Raw genomic sequence first — 24,210 nt, 5'->3', positions numbered from 1 at the left:
GGGTACAGAATACAGGTGGAAGAATAAACTAAATGAGACACCTTATATAGAAAGTAGATATTTTAGTTTCATCCAGTCAAGGCTTAGCTTGACTATGTTTTAACCATTTTAGTTTTCCTTCTGGGGAGGAAGAACAAACATAAAAAAACCAAAAACCTGTTTAATTTTTTTGTCTCTGTACACATTCATCAGTAAGCTAATGTTCAGAACTGTCTCAGGCCTGTGCTCCCATGAGGATCTACCTATATAGGACATTTGCTAGATAACAGCTTCTCAGTTATCATTTTATTCAGAACTGTGTCTGACTGTTTCTCCAGTAAAATTAAACCAGTAGTGGGTCTGTTCTGTGGCCTTGAGTCCCTCCCAGCTGCACACATAACTGATTCTAAATCTCTCCTCTCCTTGTTGAGTTTTAGAAGAATGATCTGCTGCTTCATTTAAGAGGAATTCCAGATTTGATTGACCTGCCCTGGTCCTGTGGAAGTGCATAGCCTGAAGACTCAGGGTGTGAGGGAGTCAAGATACAATCTCTACTAATTCCTCCTGACTTGGGATATTATAGAAGCAAAGAAACTTATTTTCTGACATTTACCATTCTCTGAGTAATACATGGGGAGTTTAGGTACGTGACTCAGCTGCTACAAGAACAGCACATATAAAAACTGCTTTCAGTGATGAAGAATGAATCAACTTAAGCATTCCCTGAATTTCTTGTAGTTTGTTAATTCACTTTCTGCAATTTTTCAGCAAAATTTTATTTCATATTGACTTACTCAAGGTAAAAGCTTTCTTTCAAATGGGCACAGAGCCCTTTGGAATGCTAGAAAATTGACCTGTGCAAGAAAAGCATTTTAGAATATCAAATAATGTGCTGTCTAGGAGTTATCATTTTTTAAACATAGAAATAAACTAGAAAAGAGAACTGGACAGGACAGGCCTATTGAGTGCCAATTAGGTTTGAGGTTCAATGACAGGATGTAATATAAGTCACTTTGTGTACAAATGTTGCGATTGATTTTCTGTTCAACAGTATTGTCTTCATCCTTCAGCAATTACTGTGTCTACTGCTAACTTTTTTCCCTTTAATGCCATATATAGAATAATTTTCTTTTTTTTTTTTTCCTGAGTATTCTGCCCTTCTGTGCTCACATTGTTCTGATTTTCATACAGAAGTATTATGATGTGAGATATCACCTTTTCTAAATTCCTTGTATTTTAATAAAATAAAGGGCTAAAGCAACACATCCAGAATGTTGCTGGTCCACATCATTGTATTTCAGGAAAGTAGTTTACTTGCAACACAGGGACAGAGAATCTTCAGACTCTCAAAGAAAATGTTACACTTTATACCAGTATTTACATAGGTGGCTATTAAAATCTACAAGAATTTTTTTTAAATTTTGACTTCTTAATAAAATCTACCAGGAAATATCTCTTTTCTTTTTTCCCACAGAAATACAATCTTGTTGTTTTAGCAAAAAAACTTTGAATCTGTATTGTGTTTGTATGGCCAGGTGTGGATACTGGGGCTTTACAGGGGTGGTTTCTGTGAGAAGCTGACAAAATCTTCCTCCATCTCAACAGAACCAATCCCTGCCAGCTTCAAGATAAATGTGCCACTAGCCAAGGCTGGACCAATTAGAAATTGAGATAACATCTCTGTAATAACAACTTTAATATGTTAAAAAAGTGTTATTGTGGGGTTGTAATTGTGGCCAGGGAAAAGCAGGGTGAGAACTCCTGACAGGTGTGGGAGGTAGAGCTGGGAATGAGGGTGGAGTGGATGAAAAGTGTTTTTAAGGTCTTGCTAAAGTTTCTTGTTATCCTGGTCTTTTTTGCTAGTAATGCATTCAATTAATATCTCTGTTTTGAATGTTTTTCCTGTGACAGAATTTGGTGAGTGGTGTCTCCCAGTACTTATCTCAACCCATGAATCCTTTGTTATATTTTTCTCTCCCCTGTCCAGTTGCAGAGGGAAGTGGCAGGATATCTTTGGTTAATTCCTGGCATCCAGCTAGTGTCAACCATCTACACTATATGGAAAGTTCAATTCACCTAAAAAGTATTTGAAACTAAAATGGGTTTGCAGTGTTTAATCAGCACCTCATGTTTTCACAGATTTTTCTATACCTACACAAATGTCACCTTGCAAACAAGAATATGCATGTATCAGAAACTGTGTTCAGAAAAATTTTAATTTATAAAACAGAAAAATATAAATGCCTGCAGGATTGATGGAAATAAGGTAAAAATAGAAATAACTATTCTGTTAAACATTATAAGTTCAAGCAGACTTAGTATTAAAAATTATTAAAATTTTGCACTCCTTATACTCTATAAATTTCAGTCTTAAAGTGGCAATTTCATCAAACATACCCACCTGCTCTAAAATGGAATTCAAATATATAACTATATGAGTGAAGTCTATTTCTCCTCTTTTCCTTTTTAATATATGACCTTGTTAAACACCAAACTCTTCTGCAGGTTTTATATTTAGCTCTAGGAGGTCCAAGAGATTTTTAGTGTGCTCAGTGGTCTTCTGATGGTACCTGGAAATATTTTAATTTTATACAGTTGGCTTCATGTTATGTAGGCAGGACAATAACCAATAACACCCTGTGTCCCTGTTGAGCTTTAAAATTGAAGTCACACTTTCAGAATACTGTCCTAAATTTGGTTTCACAGTAGTCAAATTGCAGTACACAGGTGGCCTCAGAACTACCACCTGAGCTACATCTAATAATGTACACATCATAAAATGCCCATAGTTCACAAGTTCACAATTTTGTTTTTGGCTCTTTCATACCTGAAAAGCCCCCTCTCCATCTCCCTTTACCTGTCTTTTCTGTCTACCTCAACACATTTCTCTCTCTCATATCATCTTGGGTGAGTATTTTTCAGCCACTTGTCTTCAGACACATTTGTAACAATAGTTATGAATGACGATGGAATATATTAATCTGCCATTACAGGCTGTTGTGCTCCATGGAGAAGGAGCTATCAGTAACCTCCAAAATATTTCCAAGTTTTGTTACCCTTTCCCAAATGCCTTATAATTATTTTCTCACAACACTTTCTTCACCAATCCATCTGAAAACTGACATTTAATCTTCTGATTCTTTGAGACTTCCCTGTTACATGTTTTCCTTGTCCATGTCCCCTCTGCCTGCAATGTAGTTATCCAAGCAATTGCTTAAGGAGTGTCTTGCTTTCTCAAGAAAAGCCAGAACAACCCTTCTTGAGCCCAGCTACATCCAGCCCGAGTCTATTCCTCACTTCTTTAGTCTCTCTTAAGCATTTGAAGGAAAGACAAAGGATATTGGACACAGGAAAGTAAAACACCCTCCTTAAGAAAGTATTTAAAACAAAAATTGAAAAATGCTCATACAATTTTTAATATTTTTTCATGTTTTTCTCTTAGTGATGAAGGATATATTCATAAGCTTCTGAGGCACTGGAGTGCTTTTAAAAATGAGACAGTATTGTGTTCCTGATGATTATCACCTTTGAGAACTTCATCTGTTGGGAGGATCAATGCCCAGTGCTATTAATAAAACCTTGCTTAAGAGTACTTATTTCAAATGGAATAAAAATACTAGTTTTTTTTCCCAAATATTAGGTATTTATTAGTTTTCAATGTGAGCTTGAAAACTAAGTGAAGGTAGAGATGATGTCATATCATTAGTGTATTTCATATTTGGAAAATCTACTCAAAGTTAATGGATACTTTTTTTTTTAAATATAGTCTTGGAATCACTTGTGGAAACACACTTGCCTTTGATAAGCCATGAGTAAAGTTTCTCTGGATGGCCTTAGATTTTCTTTGCTTATTAGATGCTCTATTACACCCCTCTCACTCCATGAAATCATAAAATGAAAACAACTGATGAATTTGCATTCTCTGTATGTTGCATTTGTTATGCAGACAGATATCAGCAATACTTTCAGTGGGTAATAAGAGTATTTCTATCTTCAGTACTTTAGCAATGTTTTGTATCTTGTGTCCTAACAATTCTTTACATGAAAGAACATTCTTTTCACAGTTCCCTTCTCTTGCTTTCCTTGCTATTTAAATGGCTATTGAAATATTAAAATAATTAGAAATTAGAGATACAACCCATCTACTCAGAAGCCAAATAATTGCTGTAAATGACAAAGCTTTCTTTGCTGATTTATTTAAAAGTGTGGTGTTGCTGCCATACAGCTATTCTTTTGAGAGATGACAACTTATGACATTTTATGGCAATAAGGGTAAAGAGAAGGGTTCTTTAAACATTGTCTGATGAGAAAGCCTTTGTGTTTGTTTTTAAATGCTGAAATAAAAGATCAACAGCATGACTTAAAATTATTAGCTCTGCTTCTGCTAATTATAGCTGTTTGGAGAGAGAGTAATTATGGCTTTGTCTATTTGTCAGAAAGCTTTCACTTTGTGTTTGTTAGCCTTTTCCCAGACTCTGCCTGAACCAGCTTTTTTTACCATAGTTCAGTAATATAGGTCTACTACAATCATCCAAATAATCTGTTCTATTTGCAAGCAGAATTCTTGATAAAGAGTAGTAGATGGACTAAGAGACAGAGAGGAAATGGCCTTACTAGGATTAATGTATGAAATGAGCAATTACAGAAGGAGCACATGTTATCTGCTGGATGGTAGATTAATAATTAAAGGGCAGATGTGAGTCTGTCATTGAAGTGGCAGTTTTTTCATTAAAAAATCTTCAGCTGAATGTGTGGCTGAAAGTGAATGTGGTCTAAATGAAAGCATCATGAAAGTGGGGCTTCTATCCACACACTTCATCAAGCCAGACTGAGCTCCTCAGCAGATTGGACTAAATCTCGATAAGGAACAGAAGCTGGTTTCTGATAAGAGCAGGAACCATGGAGTTGTAAGGCCTGGACTGTCCTTCAGAAATGTTTTTTATAGTTGTAGGCAGATCATTTTATCTTGGTTAAATCACATAAGTCAATGAGGTAGAGACATACCCTTCAGTAGAGAAAGGGAAAATTACAATCTATCTGAAAGCAAATGAATCATTCACTTCAGTCCTTGTGTTGGGTAATTGTGAATCAGATACTGAAGGGTTTTTGCTGTCTAATAACTTTGTTTAACATGCACATTATTAAATTAACCATTACTTGGTAATTTAGATTACTGCATTTATCAGTACATTAGATTAAGACAAAAGTATCCTGGGCCTATATCCTCTAACCCATTTTACATTAAGAAATCGATTCAGCTCTGAGCCCACTGATAGGAAGTTTCAAGAAATTATGATGACATAGCTTCTAATACTTTGGTGAGTTACTCAACAAACTGACAATGCATTCAACTTCTGATTCTCTGCACAGGATTAGGTCCTAGTTTCCTTCCTTATGAAGGGATTTGGTTTGCCTGCAGAGAAACATTGTGACTAGCTTGCCCACTGTACCTTGCCCACTCACTAATTAAAGACAAATATATTATATCACTTTCCAGAAAACTGGATATATTCAGAACAAAAAAGGAGCAGTTCCTTCAATATTCATATAATTATTTGTCTTCAGAGGTGTCTCCTAATAAAGTGCCTTATGTGTCTCTTTTTGTTATAGAAATCCTAAGACCTGATTGACTTCCATTGTTGATAATTTGTTTTAATTTATAGATTGATAGAATATACTAAGACATGTCAATTTTAGCAGTTTGTAATCTAAGAAAATTTCTGGTATAAACCTAAATTTCTCCACAAATTGATTTAATTGACTATAACTCTGACAGTTTTACCTTCCTTTAGAACCCCAAAAGATAAGCTAAGTGCTGGAGTAGCACATGGACTGCCTGATACTGCCTCTGCTACTCTCTAGTGAAACTGGGAGTAGTGATGCAGAAACTGCATTAGACTGAGCAATTTGGCCTGAGATGAAGAAGGTGACCTGTGTCAGATTCATTGGCTAGGAATAATACACAGGTTCATCCAATATGGACTGTGTAAATCTGTAAGCTATTAATAACACATATATAATTATGTGCCTAATATATGACATGCAATAAATGCACAAATACATTATACTGTGTAAAGACTCCAGCCCAGGAAAAAATGGAGTTAGTACTGCAAAGCACCCAGTGCAGCATCCTTTTCCCAGAACATTTTCATCAGAAAATACTTAGATGCAATATAAATGTGGATGTATATTATATATATGTACACATTTATACCCTTACCTTTGACATATATGACTCCTATACGTGGAGCTGAACATACACAAGCTAAAAACAAAAGGGAAAGGAGGGGTATAATCTGATGAAAACACAGATGTTTTGCTAGTCCTTTACCCATTGTATGTTACCAAATTGACAGAATAAAAGACAGAGGTATCACTTTCTGGCACTCCCTGGATGGGCTGCAAGACTGATGGAAACTCTCTCAGGCAATTTCTTCAGCAGTTTCTTCTGAAGTTAATACAAAAATGCATATGGAACCCATAAGCAGTAACAATTTTTATGCAATGGAAAGAGGACAGTTTTTTCCTCTACAATATTTAGTTGGCATAACATGACAGTGAATCCATCAACGAAGAAATGCAATATTTAACACTCACAAATACCACAGGTTTAGGATTTTTATCATGTTAGACTAATAGGATATGTTAATAATTTCTGGGGAACTGGATGCTGTGAATTTAGCAACACATTCTCTTAAAATGGAGAGAGAGAGTGGAAGAGCTTCTTGTTCAAAACACAGGTGTATCAATTCCTACATTTAGAAAGACAGAAAAGTTAATGAGAGACAAACCTCCTTCTTGGTAAATGAAAAACTTGCTATTTGATATCCAGTTAATATATAAAAAATGACCACTGAAGTCACTATGAGAGGGTTTTTTTTGGGTTTTTTGTTTTTGTTTTTGTTTTTTTTGACATTTAGTTTTCATAAATATTTTAGAAGCAGGTTTTTCACCCAGTAGAATGTATATAAAGATACCTTAACTGAGTGGGTGGTTATAGTCTCAAAATGTTAAAATAAGCAAAACTTGTGCACATGGGATTTCACTGGAAACAAGATCTATGCTTTCCTAACAATGTTATTTTCAAACTGTGTATTCAGATTTATATCAGTGTATCAGCTGAGTACTGCACATCACTTGACATACAGTGTTGTTCAATAAGAGAGATAACTGCTCCACTTGTATTCAGAAGTAATGCCTTTGTTTTCACATAGTTATGTATTTCAGATAATTATTTCAGATAATTCAGACAATAGAAGTGGGAGCTCGCAGCCAGAGACCTGTGCTAATGCTGCAAAAAAGATATGAGATTGATTTGGATAATGGATTTATTTTCATTCTCTTTACACTAATTTTTGTTTGCTTTCTAATGTGAATAAACAATCTTTAAAGATCTCTATATAAACCAGTGATGCAGACTAATTTGGAATCCTGCTTGCAATATGAGTTGCCTTGCTTTGAAAAGTAAACTGAAAATTTAGACATGCTTAGGGACAGGCAATAAGTACATTGATGAGCATAAAAATTTCCAGGTTTTTAAAAAAGAGAGTTTTTAAAATTACTTGGATTATTTAATTTTAAAAAGTCAAAGGCATAAGGATGGCAAGCATAGCCTTTATACAAATATAAGAAGAAAGTATTATAACAATAAAACATAAATATTTTATTAAGGATTTGTCATCCAAGATCAACATGAGAAGTTAACCTATGAATGACATTTCATTTTGATTACACTAATGGGAATACTGGAAATGAAAAAGTAATACTGAGCAGGCTAGAGACATTTTTATTCTGTTGCAAATGGCAACAAGTGCCTTTTCTGGATATTGAAGTGTCTACCAGGCTGAAATAACCAGTATAAGAGATCTTGCATTTTGTTATTGGCACAATATTTATGTGAAATATTAGGACATATGAGTGTTTCCAGTTTGGTATTATTTTACAATTTCAACATTGACTGTGATTGGACTCAGACTGATCTTATTCCTTGATCAGGCTAAAGAAAATTATATGGCTTAATTTTTTTCCACTCTGTATTATTCCTAAATTTAAAATTGAGTTTCTAAATAAGGTGATATATTAAAATATCCTGCTAGAAATTACTTTTTTTTAAAGCACAATGACAGATTTGTTTATTCATGGGAATAAAATCTCCCATGGAAACTTCTTAATCATATAAAGACATGATTTTTAGCACTGAAGCTCTCTGCTTGAAAAAATGTTGGCTCATTTTAATATTACAAAATGTTGTAATTGGAAAAAAAAAGTGTCTTTGATTGTTTTTGTCCTTTAAGATTCAAGCAGTCTCCAACACTAAAGCAAACTTTTATTTGATATTTGGGGATTCCTCTTTTCAAAGAAGATATTAACACTTGTCATATAATTAATTTATTCATTTTGCTTTGTGAGCAGTCCTTGTAGTTTGCTCTCTGTGACAAGCTGAAGGTGTGCCCATGAGAAAACTACATCTTGTTTTTTGAAGTGTTTGTGAAACGTGAGCTGCACCATGCTGAGGACATTTTCTTATTTCTCTTGCAGCTCTCTGGCAGAATTCTACAAGGAATTTCCAAGGTCATATCTTCCTGCTGCTGTATGTGAAAGGAACAATCTTCTTTTTTAAAATTTCCTTCCCATGTATAAGTGAATTTGGAGCTTTTGTATAAAGGAGTGAGTTTGGGGAAGAGTCCTTCTGACATCAGAATTAATCATTTTCGTAGCAGAAGGCACTAGGAACTTAGCAAACTAACATTCTACAGATTTAGTAAGGTCAAAAGCATAGACTTTGTATGTACTCTGAACCTATTCATTTTTATACTCTTTAATCTGCTGTAAGTCTTCATTCTTTGGAAATTAGGTGCAGAAACAACTTTTGTGTTTTACAGGTGGATTCTTAACAGTACTGAGAAAATTGTGGTAGTGATTTATCTCTTATCAGTGAATAAACATCTAGAAGAGTCAGAAAAATTTGCAAATAGAATCATATTCATTTTTAAATTTAAAAATTTCCAATTATGACGAGGAATATCACTGTATTGTATTTCAAAAAAAGAAGCTTACTTGGATTCAAACACAGTACTGGAGATCATAGACTAGTACCATGATTTCCCACCATAAGTTATAAATCATCTTCGCATTTAATATTTATGTATTAAATGTATGTGGGCACCCTGTCATGGTGTGTTAATTTTCTGGTAGTTTTATGTCAGTGTCTCACTTTTTTTCTCCTCAGTTTTAGATTACTATAAACCATATTGTTTCCTGGTTGGAATATTGTGCTGACTTTGGCCATGATGGAGTTAATATTTGTCACAGTAGTTGGTATGGGACTGTGTTTTGGATTTTTGAAAGAAATAGTCTTGATAACTCAGAGATGTTTTAGTTACTGCTGAGCAGAGCTTACACAAAGCCAAGGCTTTTTGTGCTTCTCCTACCCACTGCTGGCCAGGAGGTTGGGGTGTACAAAGAGCTGGGAGTGGACACAGCCAGGACACTTGGCCCCAGCTGACCAAAGAAATATTCTGTATCATGTGTCAATGTGCTCAGTATATAAAGCTGGGTAAAGAAGGAAGGGAAGGGCATTTGGAGTGAGGATATTTGTCTTTCAAGTCACTGTTATGCAGGATCGAATCCTGCTTGCCCAGGAATGGCTGAGACACCTGTCTGCCCATGGGAAGTGGTGAATGAATTCCTTGCTTAGCTTTGCTTGTGCACATGGCTTTTTATTTCCCTGTTAATCTTTATCTTAACCCACGAATTCTCTAGCTTTTACATGACTGATTGCTCCATCACACTGGGGAGTTCTGGTAGGGGAATGAGCAAGCATTTGTGTACTGCTCAGTTGTCAGCTGGAGTGACAACCATGAAAATTTTGAAGCAAAGGTTGATGGTTTAATGATCTAATCCAGTCACCTTAAACATGCTTCTTTCTGCCTTCATAAAATGTATAACTAGGTGCCTTAAACCCGGTGGAACTAATATAGAAATCTACAGAATACATAAAGAAACTTTTCAAACTGTGCTTGTCTCGTTGACAGTAACATGTTGATCAAACTATAATTTTTCTTCTGGATTTCTTTATGCAATACCAAACACAAAATCAAATGTACACCCACACATGCATATGTGTAATACATATTGCACAAGCACTTATCAAAACTTCTGTCAAGAACTTGCAGAACACTCATAACATCATTGGTGTGATTTATTTTTGTGGCATGAGAGCATATGCTGCTATAACCACTTTCACTGTTTTCTGCCTGGTGAAAAGCCTCTAGAAACTAATGGGGACATCTGGATATTTACAAGAAGAGCATCTATAACATGGCAGAAGTCCAATCCTATTTTACAATGAAAGGTCAAGTTGAGTCATCATGAATCTGTTGCATAAGAGCACTCACCTTGTCCGGGAAAAGCACTTATGATACTTCCATGAGCTGTAATTTTATGAAATATTTGTTGAAATCCATTTGCTTGGAAAAGAAGAAGCATCAAATAAATTCTACTTCTGTTAAAATTTGTATATTTCAAGGCTTTTATTTCTACTAGAATAAAAATAATATGTCAAAATATTCCAATAATAATATTATCACTAGATGACTGAAAAAATGGCTGTTTTTTATTCCAAGTGAATGTTTTGTTTGCAAGGATCAAAGACATATGCAGGAGGGTTAACTAATTCATAGTGTAACTGATATAAAACTTAAGAGCTTTATTTGATTCTTAATTCAATACACAATTTCTAACACAACCCACACTCAAGTATCAAACAGCTACTGAAGACACTTAAAATGAGCTTTAGTATGGCACCTGGAGTTTCTGAAAAAACAACTTATTGTTGTTTGCCTAGGTTATTTTTGTTGAGGTTTGTTCATGATCAGCTTCATAAACATTGAAACTACTTCCCCTAACTACAGGATGTTTCCTTACAGCCTTCATCTCTCCCTCTTTGCAAGTTTGGTCCCCCACATCCATACTCGGAGTTTGTAACAGCATGTACAAAGAGTATTGATTACTGGCTTTTATAGTTCTGAGCAAGCACTAGAAGGAACTGCACATTGTGAGGAGTGAGGAGTGAGAAGAAATTCACTCCAAATACGTAAGCCCAGAACAGCCTGAAAGGTAAATTGGCTTTCTGAGGAAATTATGCCTAAAGGTTTTAGCCACTCTGGCTGTCCTCACCCCACGCAAATGTGACTAATGCAAGTGCTTATGCAGCCAGGGGTAAACAGTATCAGGGAACAGATCCAGCTGAAAGTATTTTTCTGGGTAACTTTTTGTCTGGACTGATTTCTCCTGTCTGATAATCTGTTTGAGCTGCTACATGGTGCTTGAGCCAATTGGCAATGCAAGGGCAGAAGCAAATGGCCAGAGTATTTTGGGAGCAGGTGGCAGTTAAAGGAACTAGATTAAAACCTGCAAATACTCACTGAATTACTATGATCTTGGCTATTAGCAAAGTTTTAGCATTCATTATCTTTTGTTTATGCAGGATAGATACCACACTGCATATTTCCAGATACCTGGTGATACCTTTAAAAACAACAAAAGAATTTGTGCTTTTGGGTTTTTTTACTTATTAACTTACCGTTTGATTTTCCCAAGTAGTAGGTAGTTGAGATGTGGGCATTAGACAAAGGTAAATTTTATTAGAGTGAAATGCAGAAAAAGACACTGATAAACTAAGGTCACTTCTACGTAGAACTAACTAGTCTTAAATCTGTCCTTGCAATGGACAGCTCCCTGCCTCTCCCTCTGAGCCTGTCCATGCCTCTTTTTCCTCACTTTTCTCCCTCTTCTCTCTTACTCTTGGTTAGTGGTTTAGAAACCCTTCTAGTGGTGCTTGTTGGGCCCTTAAAGCCACGAGGTAAGAAGTTTGTTTCTGTAAAATTCATGTGTTTCTTCCAGGAGTGTACAGAATTGCTAGTTAGTGAGATGCTGCTATAGAGATGGACAACACAACTTTTCTTCATGCAGCAATATCCAAGCTCTACTGTTCACACTCATATTTATATGGTTTTCTAAAAGTATCACATTTAATTTTAATTATTTAGTCACTTGTTGCTACTCAGTTCTTTGGTTAGTAGTCGCTAGTGTACTTGCTTGCCAAAGACTTTCTTCCCTAAAAATGTTTACATTTGTGTCTCATGGATACAAGACGATTCTCATGGGTACAAGCCCCTTTCCTCACAGGTGAAAGTTGATTCCCACAGGAACAGGCTGATGTGAATGCTGATTCTCACTGATACAAGCTGATCAAGTCCAAGTGAAAGTCACTTGTGTCTGTGAAGCTTTCAGGCCAGCTGTTAGCAGTCACAGTGGGATGAGAGAACATTTATCTAGGACTAAATAAAAATGGGAAGGGATTCCCTCTTTATGGGACCAATAAACTCTTAAAGTGGTCCTATTATCTAGGAAAATATTAATTTTGGTGGATTATTTTATTGGATGAATAAGACTAAAATGCTTCATTTTTGTTGATGTTAATATTCTTATCTGACTGACGTACAAATCTGAGAATGTTTGCTCCAGCTTCTATATCAACACCACAAGTGTATTTTCTGAATGTGTTGTTGTGCTTGAAGGAGATAGGTTATTCTGCTGAGATCAAAAGACTGGGCAAATGTAGAAAGTGTGGCTTGTCAAAGAAAATCAACCCTCCTTATCACCACCAACTCTTGCTATATTATATTTTCCTTGAAACATTTCATTATTTGCCATTTTCTAACAGTGAAAGGTTCCAGACACTGAGATTTTTTTTCCATGTCAAATATTTTTTTAGTTCTCTTTGTTATCAGGTGTTTATGATAGATACTCTTTTTATTCTCTCTCTCCTATGTGGAGCAGAAAGTGAAGGGACTTCACAAAGGATGTTTTTGGATATCTGGATTCTCTCAATGCCACCAAAGGCCATTTATCAGGGATGAAAAGGAATAGCAATGTCTGGCTGATTCATCTCAGCTATTTAAATATCCATTTTTGGATGGGGTGAAGTGGTTCATTGCATCTCTGAAGTGCAATGTTTCTGAGAGCTTGTCATGGTTTAACCTCAGCTGGCAGCTCAGCCCCACACAGCCAGTTGCTCACTCATCCCTCATGAGATGGGAGACAGAACTGGAAGTGCAAAGAGAAGTCCTCTGGGATAAAATGAAGCCAGTTTAACAGGTAAATCAAAAACCATATACACAAGCAAAATAAGCCAAATAATTATTTCACCACTTCCCACTAGCAAACAGGTGTGTTGAGCCATTCCCAGGAAATCAAAGCTCCACCACACATAATGGTGACTTGGTGTCCAAGTTTAGGACAAATTTGGGGAAAAGAGCTCCAAAGGGTCCTCCCACCTCTTTTTTTTAATTCCTTCCTTCACCGAGCTTGGAAAGAATTTTTCTTAAGGGGAAAGTGGAAAAAACTTTTTTTATTAACAAAAATACAAAGGAAACACTTGCCAGCACAGACTCAGATGAGACGAACCCGGCTGGCCCTCTCCGGGAAGGGCAGCAGAGCCTCCCGGGCCGACCTCCAGAGGTGGTTCCCGAAGTCCAGATCCTCGTCCTCCGGAGTCGGTGCAAATCCCTGGAACGGGCAGAAGGGAGAGAGGGGGAGGGGCAGCCGGGAGCAAGCCAAAGCAAGCCCAAGACAAGCCAAAACTAGCCCAGGACAAGCCAAAGCAGGGGCGCAGCCAAAGCAGCCGGGGGGCAGCTGAACGATGGCAAGAGCGAGCGAACAGCCCAAAAACCGAAGCGCAGCAGCCGTCAGCCGAAAAACACCAGCCTAGATAAAACAGCCCGAGGGAGGGGCCGGCAGCTGCATGGCGGGGGAGGCAAGGAGAGGAGCTAGTCAAAACATCAATCCATAACACTTGGGAAGACAAATATCACCACTCTGAAGAACCCCCTCCTCCTTCTCCTTTCCCCAGGACCACATGCTGAGCATGACACTACATGGGAGGGAATGTTGTTTTGATTGATTGGAGTCATCTGTCCCCTTTCAGGCCCTTGTGCACCCCCAGCCTCCCCACTGGTGGGACAGTATGAGAAGGAAAGGCCTTGTGGATGTGTGAGAGCTGCTCAATAATCACAAAAACATCCCTGTGCTATCAGATTGCTCCCAGCATAAATCCAGAACACAGACCCATACCAGCCATGGTGAAGAAAATTAACTCTACCCAAGTGCAATCTGGAAATGAATTCTTGTGTCACCAGGAAGAATATAAGGGAGATAAAACATTTTTTCTTGAAACTTATATTTTAATTAATGGCTACATGCAACTAGTCAGGGTGGGTTTAATAAAAAAGCTTTTACAAGGAAAGCAATAAAGAGCATCAATAATTTTTAAGCAAGCCAAATCAATTTTATCTTTTGACAAACTCCAATAATTTTTTTGACTGATGCTGATGTTAATGGACCCAGTGTTAATTTTGTTTCCCTTTTTAAAGTACTTTTTCTCAGACATTTTATCTCACTTGGAATAGATAGATTTTTCTTTTAGTCAATGCACTAGGAAGTTAGTTGCCTAAAGAGGGCTTACACTGTGTTCCTCTGAGCTTAAATATTTTCCTGAACATCTAATCTATTTTGGATTTAGGAGTTGCTGCCCTTACATTTCACACTTCAAAATCAATAATTTTATTTTTAATGTTTGATCCATGTCTGAGAAGAAACCGTTGTTGTTCCAAGATAAACAGAGGATAGCTGTATCAGAGGAACTCAACTGGATTTGTACAAAACAATCAATAGTAAGAAATATGCCCATAGACAGTCTTATGAGTAATTTCTTCTCCAATACAGGCTGCAAAAACTATGTTCTCCTTCATGATTGACCAGAGAACTTTATGAACAGTTTATTAATATAAAACTCATACAAGCAAATTATTTGATGTATTTCATTTTTAAATGAACATGTGGAAAAGTGGAAAAGTATGCAAATTCAAATAAAAAAATTCTTTGTGGAATAAAATAGATTGTGGATTGTGGGAAATGGATTAAAAAATGTCATTTTAAATGACCACATTCAAAATTCTCAGCTTTCTGAAGGAACATGCACTTCCCTCCTGCAGGAGTATTGTATTGATTGTAATTCTGACACTGATAACTCTCAGTGAAAAAAAAAAATAAAAAAGAATCAGTTTGATAAAAAATGCTCTCTTGTGTTACAATATTGAATGTAAAATATTATTTATCTCATGAATATTTAATGTCCTCACAGCTAAAAAATACATCAAGACATATTTATTGCCCAACTAGCTAATTAAGAGTTTTCCAGGGCAGAAATTTACAGAAATTTATCCAGAATCTGTTTATAGTGCTGTCTTGGTCTTTGGATTCAGTCCCAAATTAAAAATAAATAAATGAACAAATAACTCAGAATTTATTAATGTTCTCTCTTTGTCAGCTTTAATTCAGTGTTTGACTGGTTTCAGAAATCTGATTTCCAGTCTGGGAGTGTTTACTGTATTATATGAGTGAATAGACACAAGTATTTGACCTGAGTTGGAAATCCAGGGTCTTATGGGAAAAAACTAATGCAGTGCTGTGCAACATCATTATTTTGATTGTATCCAAAGGAATTAATATTTGTTTCCAATTCTAAACTCTAAAAAGGAGTCCTAAATGTCTGAGCACAAAAGTAATACTTCACCTAATTGCAAGAGGGGAAATATTTTTTTACTTCAAATATGTAAAAAATTATCTAAGTTTTTTGTATTTTGGGGCACTAGATAGCTTGTTCAGTGAGAATTTTTGTGAGAGAATTTTATGATTGGTGAGTTGGCGGTTAGACTCAAAATAAGAAAGTATTTTGTTAAAGGTTAATGAAATTATAAACTGTTAATCCTTGCAAAGTCATCAAAAGATAAATATTCTTTTAAATAACAGCCACATGGATTTGATTATAATCTGTTGGAGATAGTTCTGAACTGATAATGAAAAGCCCTAAGAATTACTTTTCCGTAACTAATGTTTATTTTGCAACCAGGGAAAACAAAGATATATACAAATGAGCACTGGTTTATTTGAGAAATCTATGGCCATGATTCAGCCTGGGATGACATTATTCTGTTCTGATGAAGATGCATATTTGATCACTCATTCTCAAGAAAATACAAAAAGAGGACCATTTCTTTTTAAATGTTTGGAAACTGGAGTGGATTTTATCTATTGCTAGTAAAGACAGCTTGCAATTAGAAAAATAAGCTGCCTTTTTCCCCATGGCAACCTTAGAAAAACACCAAAGCAAGGGAAACTGACACTGATGCAATAATATTTCTGAGAAGGGGTGGATACATGTATTCAAAAGGAGAAATGAATATTGAAAATGTTTCATTATTTGAAGACTTTCTCATTTGTGTTACTCATTTTATGTTACTCATCACCAGCCACCTCATTTCTGTCTTGTCTGTCATTGTTTAAAGCAAGCAAGCCAGCAAACATGGAAGAGTTTCTGACAGACTCACTTTGCCCACTGTTTGCTGGAAATCATAATGATGCACAAACCAGGCACAGGCCTATAAGGAGATGGAGAGCAGTCACAGCCTTGCTAAGATGCTAAGTACCAAAAACCAAACAATTTTTACTGCACAAGGGTAGATAAGTAGAAATAATTCACAGATGATAATGTGGAAAGAATAGGTACAATTTACTTCTCTATTCCATGTCATAAGCAATTTTTCCCCCTCTACAACCTAACACCAGATGTATTTCCTACTTTTTGACTATGAACAACCTAATAATTTAATCGTCAGTAATTCTTAATTTCTTTTATTATAATATTTAATATTATTATCTGCCTTTTCAGCAGAGTTCTCCAAATTCCTTTTAGTACTTTATTTCCATTATCCTTATTTTATTATATTTTCTTTTCTTTAAGTTTCAAAAATTTTAATACAAGTTTAATATATATTCTTTAGTGTAGCATTCACAGTATTTCTTAGAATCTTATGTGCACTTATGTTTTTGTTATAGGTAAAAACTATGGCAATGTGGTAAAAGTAAATAATTTGTCATGTGAGAAATGGGGAGCCACTGACACAGGAGGGAGTAGTTTGCAATGAATAATTCATTCATTGATTTTTCTCTTTTCTGAGATATTTCTGAAAAAAGATAACTTGCAGTTTCCCAAATTAATTATTTGAAGCTGTTTGCTGAAAAATCCCCATGAAGAAATGTAACTTATTCCTAATCTCATTGTTGTAATATTTAGTGGTCAAAATTTGAATTTCAGACTTTTTTGATATCCTATTGCACTGCCTGCTGACATCAAGAGAAACATTTTCACTGGCATTTGTGGGCATTGGAGTGTGGGGTGGTTGTGTGTTTTATCCCTTCTTTAAGACAAAGTGAGATTTCAAGGTCAAATTTTTGTTACATGTGCCTCATATGTCAGCCTCTACACATATTTCCACAAATTTCTGGCATGTTTGCTTTACCAGGGGAAGTATTGCTATTGATAGTATTAATTCCTCTTAATTCCATGCCTTAGGCTGCTACTGAGGTTGAGGACATAATGAGATATATTCACTTTAAATTAACATTCATAAATATATATTTTGGGTTTTATCTGTATGGGATTTTTTACTCACCCAGACATACTTGTAAAGATCAGCATTTCACTTGTGCTATGAGGACACCACTGAGAAAATTATTGGAATCTGTTTGCCATCATTGTGTGAAACCTCTGCTGCTATTGCACTTCATTACCACCTAGGGATGTTGCTGTATTTAACAGGATAAATTGACAAAAATGTTAATAAACCTCTGCAGAGAAATTCATCCATCAGCTGAATTTGCCTTTCTAAAGTGCCCTTTGTGATATTAACTGGGGACATGCAACACAATTAATAAAAAACTGAGACACTAATAAAACTTTAAAAGGAAGGCTACGGAACATTTTTTTTAAATGAAGTCTTAAATGCGTTGTCTGTTTCAAAGAAATTGGGCCACAGTGACAACACCTGAAAAGGAACAGCCTTTTGTATATGTTTATAAGAATCTTTATAAACTGCATTTTGATCAATGAATGCAATGTGGAAAATTAAAATCCCTAAACTTTAAGTTTTGATTGAAGTGGTCAAAAGATTTAATTAGGAGAAATGTATCTTGGTTGCAATTTAAACAGAGTTGCAGAACCATTTGAGGAACAATATGTGTCTTTTCAGCTGAACTGCTCACCAACAAGAATTAGCTTGGAAAGCAAGAACAGAAAATTGCAACGTACAAGTTAAGGCAGGGAAAATAGAGGCCCCCCTGAGCAGTATGAGCTAATATCTGTGTAGCTGCCCTCAGGAGCCCAGATCTCAAGTGCTCCATTCCAGAGGTGGTAACAAGGCACCTTGATTACTTGACTGCTCTGAACTTCTAAATAAATCTCAGAGCTGCTCCAGCTTCAAGGTTAGAGAGTTACCTGAAGGGCAAAGAAAACTTTCACTGATATAAGAAGGAAAATATCTGACCATCATTTCTTTCCTGTCTTTTGTGAGCTTCTGGGTAAAGACCAGCTGCACTTAGGTGCAACATAAATTAAAAATTCTACCTGATTTTGAGCCCAAAACGCCTAAAAAAAAGGTGGTTTATTATCTAACATCTTGTAGAAAAGGATTGTAAGGATGGTGCTATAGGTAAATTTTCAGTTTCATCACCACTGCTGTGAAAAACAGCATTTCCTTCTGAAGTCCCAGAATGGTACTCAAAGAGAAGTGTTGAACCCAGCTCCTATATGAAGACAGACTGTGATTGCTTCCCCCAAACTGCTGCAGTTTGGTTTCATCTGAAAATACAGTCTCACTGTGTTGGAAAATTATTGCATAATTATGGCATTTGATTATATAAAATACCCCCAGTGATGATTGAAATGCATGAAGGACTTATATAAAGGGAAAAATAGGGCTATTCTAAATGGCAGCAAAAGCTGAAAAATGGCTAAAGGATAGAGTTATTTTCACATTTGAAAGCAAATGAGAAAATTAAGATTTAAAACCACAGCACTATGTTAGACCTGAAACATGCCTGCAGAACTGGATCGAATAAGTGATGTAAATCCAAGGAGTGTCATATTCACAGCCACTGAACTGTCAGGGAGTGATGTGGTCCACGTGCTCCCTTGTCAATGTGTGTGAGCACATCACAAACACAGAAACACCTTCAGAGTGCTGAAATGAAACATGAAAATGTTTATAATTCCCCAGTCATTCTCTCAAAACTGTTCAAACGGCATAACTAGTGGCAAAGAATGCCAAGAAGCAAAAGGAAGATGCTCATGATGATTTTATTTTACCCCATGGTTTTCTTTCTAAGCAAATGGCAAGGTTTTGAGGAATTATTTCAGTAGATGGCTTTAAACAGAGGTTCAGTTTGGTAATTAGAGTCCTAACAACAGAAGCTCCCTCTTCTCAAAGGATTTCTGCCCTGTTTCTGTGACAGGGAAATGAAGGCCAGGAGCTAATCTAAGTTCTGCCAGCTGGCTAAAGACACTGTCGGCACATGGAGAAGATTTTTGGGCAGGCAGTTACAGCCCATTTTGTGGCACAGTCACAGCCCTCCTCATCTCCCAAGTGCAGTGAACAGTTAGCAGTACAAAACATATTTCAAGTTCTGTATTTTTAAAAGGGGAATTAACAAAATTTATAAAAATATTTGAATGGAAGAAAACTGACATGGCCCAAGATATTTCTACATTACTTATTTTCTTCCTTTGCTCTTAAATCTTACAGGAGTCAACTTTTATATGGAAGTCTTAGGTAAGTGTCCCTCAGGCCCAGATAGTTTCTATTTCTATTTCCAATCTGACAGAACAGCAAATACCTCTGCAGCACTCTGTAATGCTCCTGTGCTTTTTGTAGCATCTCTGTTATTGTCATTCTCAAGGAAGAACATAAAGTCCTTTTCTCTTTGTCTGTTCCTTTCATTCTTTCTTGTCCATTGCATCTCACATACTTTACCCTTTCTTTTTTTTTTTTTTTTTTTTTTTTTTTTTTTTTTTTTTTTTTCTGATAGAGTTTTTTCCCTCTTTTACAAGAAAACCCGAAACGTGTTTGCTCTCTACATTCCACCTTGCACTAGATGGGAAAAAAACTATAAATTCTGATAGTCAAATTCGAGTTTGTGCAATTTCTACTTCTGACAGGCATTTTCCTAAAAGTAAAATTCTTTTTTCCCATACATGTAAACATTGGACCTGATGTTTGAAGTGGGAAACTTCATACAACCATGAGACTTCCAGGAGCAGCCATTCGGTGAGTTTTAGTGGGCTGTGAAGTCACTGCAGCACTACCAGCATATAGAGCCAGTCTGGAGGGGAAAAACCTGATTCTGTGCTCTCTTTCTTGCCCAACACCTGTACAGTATATTCCCTTCAGCATTTGGATGTCTGAATACTTCTGTTATTTAGATTCATCCTATCTTCTTCAGAAATATACACATGCAGTTTATCCCTGATCTCTCCATGGGTGGAATTTTGTTCTTCTTAACACTGTTTAAGAGAAAGTGCTGCAGCATATGTTGCAAATTAACCAAATTACAAGAATGTGGAATAAATCTGGAACAGGATGGTATATAATGTCAGCTACTTCAAAAGTATTTTAATTTGGACTGCTTAACTATCAAAACATAAGATCTTCAGGGACCTATAGGATCCAGATTGCATTTGATGATCGATTGATATAATGAATATTAAATATTGGTATTTATTTCCAATTATACAAGAAAAACAATAGCATATATAAAAGCTGAAAAGATAAAATGTTCATACTGTGTTAAAATAATATGGAGGAAAACAATGGGACTTTTTTCTTTTTTTTTTTTTATTTTTTTTTTTTTTAATAATTGCTCTTTCAAAACAATGGGTTTGTTTGTTTGCTTCTTTGTTTGTTTTCAGGAAATAGATCTCTTTTCTCACTGCAGATATTTACTTGCAATGTACCTCAATGTTTCAATGTATTTCAAAACTAGCTGGAAGGCTGAATCCCTAAATATTTGGGCAAGTGAATAGCTTTCCTAGTGTGAGGAGTTTCACCAAACTTTCCATCCACTATTTTCAGTCAACAATTTTATTAATGCAGATGAAATGGTACTAATACATAAATACACATTTACAGGCTTGAACACCACATTTTATTAATTAATAATAGCAAAGAGTACAAATTAAAACCATCTGTATAAAATAATGACTTCTGGAATCTAAACAGGGGTTACCACAAATTTTAAGTGAAATGAAATCTATTGTTCATTGTTTTAACATAAGGAAATAATCAAAATGTATGCTATCTTATTACTTTTTTTTTCTTTGCATGTAGTTTAATTTCTGTGTCCGTTGAACTGCATTCCCACAGGAATAGATTAGAGTGTAAATATTTTTTTTACTTTCCATTGTTCTTAGTAATATTTTTTGGGACTCCTTATACCTAATTCAGAATAGATTTCTGACTGCTTTTCCAATTTTCTTTCACACACATCTCCTTACCTCAGGAGAAAAGAATGAAGAAAATTAAGCAAATTGCCCACTCAACCATTGTGGTAAGGGAGAATAAATAGACATAAAAGTATATCCTCTTTCTCTTTTCCATCCAGACCACCTCTACAGTTTTCCAATTATACAATGGCCATCTTTGCTCCTCCCTTGCAGCTCTGTGCACTTATAGTTGCTATATCAAAGATGGAGAAAATTGTTCTACAACTCAGTTTACAATTTCTGCAAAGCCTGCACAAAAAATGTCTTAATGTCTAGAGGAAGGCAAGCATTTATCATGTAAAGTTATTAACATCTTTGTTTGCAAAGGAAGACTTTTTTTATCCTTTATGAAACAAAGTTTTTGCTGAGGCTGATAAAAATATTTAGAGTAAATTGTGCTCCCTCTGTGCTCAACACCTGATTTCATCTGCTGCCCTGCAAGAGATGGCATCTTCTATGCTGTCTTGCAAGAACTGCAAAGCTCAGCCAAAACAGAGCTCAGTTCCTTTGACAATGAACATCTGGCAAGGTGTTTATTTGTTCTAGTGCTTTTTAAAATAAAATTAAGATATCACAATCATCTGTAGAATTTATTTCCAAGCTGTCAATGAGCAGACCATCTTTAATAACATACTCCCTGTGTCATGTCATAATGTTATAAGTTGTTAGATATTATCTGGATCATTTGAAATATCATCTGGCATAAGTGTCCTTTGACATTTGCAGGACACTTCAGTGCTAATAGGGAGTAGAGCTCTGCCATAAGGATCAATACAAGCTCCTTCCAGTTGATTTGGTTTGCATAAACTTACTTTTTTTTCTTTTTTTCTTTTCTCTGGGAACAGCCTGTGGGAGATTAATTCCTGATACTCTTATTTTCATTTAATCTTCTAGTGGTTTTTAAAAAGTTCACCTATTTCCTCCTGCTATAAAAAGTGTTTTTCAGCTGCCAAATGCCATGCCAGAGTTTCAAAGGGAAATGAAAGTTTAACAGAGGCTTATAGTGCTCAGAACCAGAGATTGGGTTCTTCAGGCTCCAATATTAAAGTTAATTCAGTGAGGAATGGTGCACAGCTAAATCAGGAAAAGACTTCACATATCTCAGTGTCTCATGCATTGTGGTTCCACATACTCTGTGCTCCTTTTGAATATGTGTGTGCACTTCCTGAACAGTGTGGAAGTAACCTTTTCAATTAATTCAAGAGGAAAGTACATTTTCCTGAAAGAAGTGAAAGAAACTGTGATACAGAGCATAGAAGTTGAGCTGTCAAACATTATTTTACAAAACATAATAATTTTCCAATTGCATGAAAAATTACTAGAGGAATATTTGTACTTTTTTTGATGACAATTCTAAATTGGTTTTAGGTTTTGGATATAAGTACTTCCATGCCAAAAACTGCTTTTGAATTTGTTTTTCTTCAGGGATAAAAAAACTAAACCTATTACAAAAACAGTGCCTTATATTTCAGGAAGCTCATTTAATAAAGGTTTCAGAGAGATGAGAGGAAGGCAAATAGGAAAATTACTTTTCTTTGGAGGTGGGTTAATCCTGAGTAATTGAGTTAGAGGAACAGCCTGTAAACTATGATGGAATTAGTGTGAGACTGATGTGGTTCATGTCAAGTACCATGAAGAAAATTCGAGGTGTTATGCAAAAGCAACAGATACCACCTTCTCTAATGAGAGATGAAAATAATGATATGAAACTATGATTTGATCTTGGTGCATCCTGGGCTTGTCATTTTGCAGATGTTGAAATACTGTTTGAGTTACTTTGCCATCACAGCAGTATTTGCCCGAAGAGATATACTTGTCTTGTGTTGGAACACCAGTTTTTAAGATCAACTCTCAGCTCTATTAATGTAAAATACAAAAGCCATAAACCCTGGAATTCATTATTTTATTTTATTTTATTTTATTTTATTTTATTTTATTTTATTTTATTTTATTTTATTTTATTTTATTTTATTTTATCAGCTGAACTTTAGAGGAGACATTGGTCCCCTTTCTTGGAGGGGCTACTTCTATATTTCTAGCTTTATCCAACCATCCTCAACTGAAATCATGTTATCTTGGTGGAGTGATTTTGTGTGCTTAAAAACAAAACCAAATTTTGGTTTCATGAGAAATGTATTTTGAGCAAATCATTCAGAGTAGACAGTTATTGTTGTTGCTACAGAATTTACACAGTTGTTGAATATATCCTTATATCTGTAATGTGGAACTTTTTTTCCTCTGTTAGATGCTGTTTTCTTTTCTTTGAATAAATGATGTGAATGAACATTGTCTCCATGTCTTAACCTATTCTTGTCTAAAATCACACCAGGACCTATTATGCATCTTCTAGAAAGAGAGTCAGAAAATGCTGTGTCATCCACAGTCATTCTGTTGGTTTAGTTGAAACATTAATACACCATTTTGAACATTGTAGAAGCTATTCCCTGAAAATTAAGACTTTTGACTTTTTTTTTCCTTTTTTCTTTATTTTTTCCTTTCCTTTGGTACTAAAGTCAAATAAAGCTCAGATAGCTATGACAAAAAAAAAAAAAGCTACTTTTGGTTTTAATTGTGGATGATATGAAGTTTATTTCCTGGTGTTTTCATGAAGGCATCATGTGAGCACACAAGATGTACTATTGCAAAGGATGCTGTAGCAAAAACGAGTTATTAGCTAGCATTTTATTTATATGCATTAAAAGTTGTCTATAGTTTACTGGGGCTTGATTAAACTCAGTTTTCTGGTTTATATAACCATTTTTAGGAATATTTTCTTACTGTTCAAGCCAAGA

This window comes from Erithacus rubecula, assembly GCF_903797595.1.
Source record: "Erithacus rubecula genome assembly, chromosome: 3".
Lineage (NCBI taxonomy): Eukaryota > Metazoa > Chordata > Aves > Passeriformes > Muscicapidae > Erithacus > Erithacus rubecula.
Note: the sequence above shows the minus strand (reverse complement) of the source record.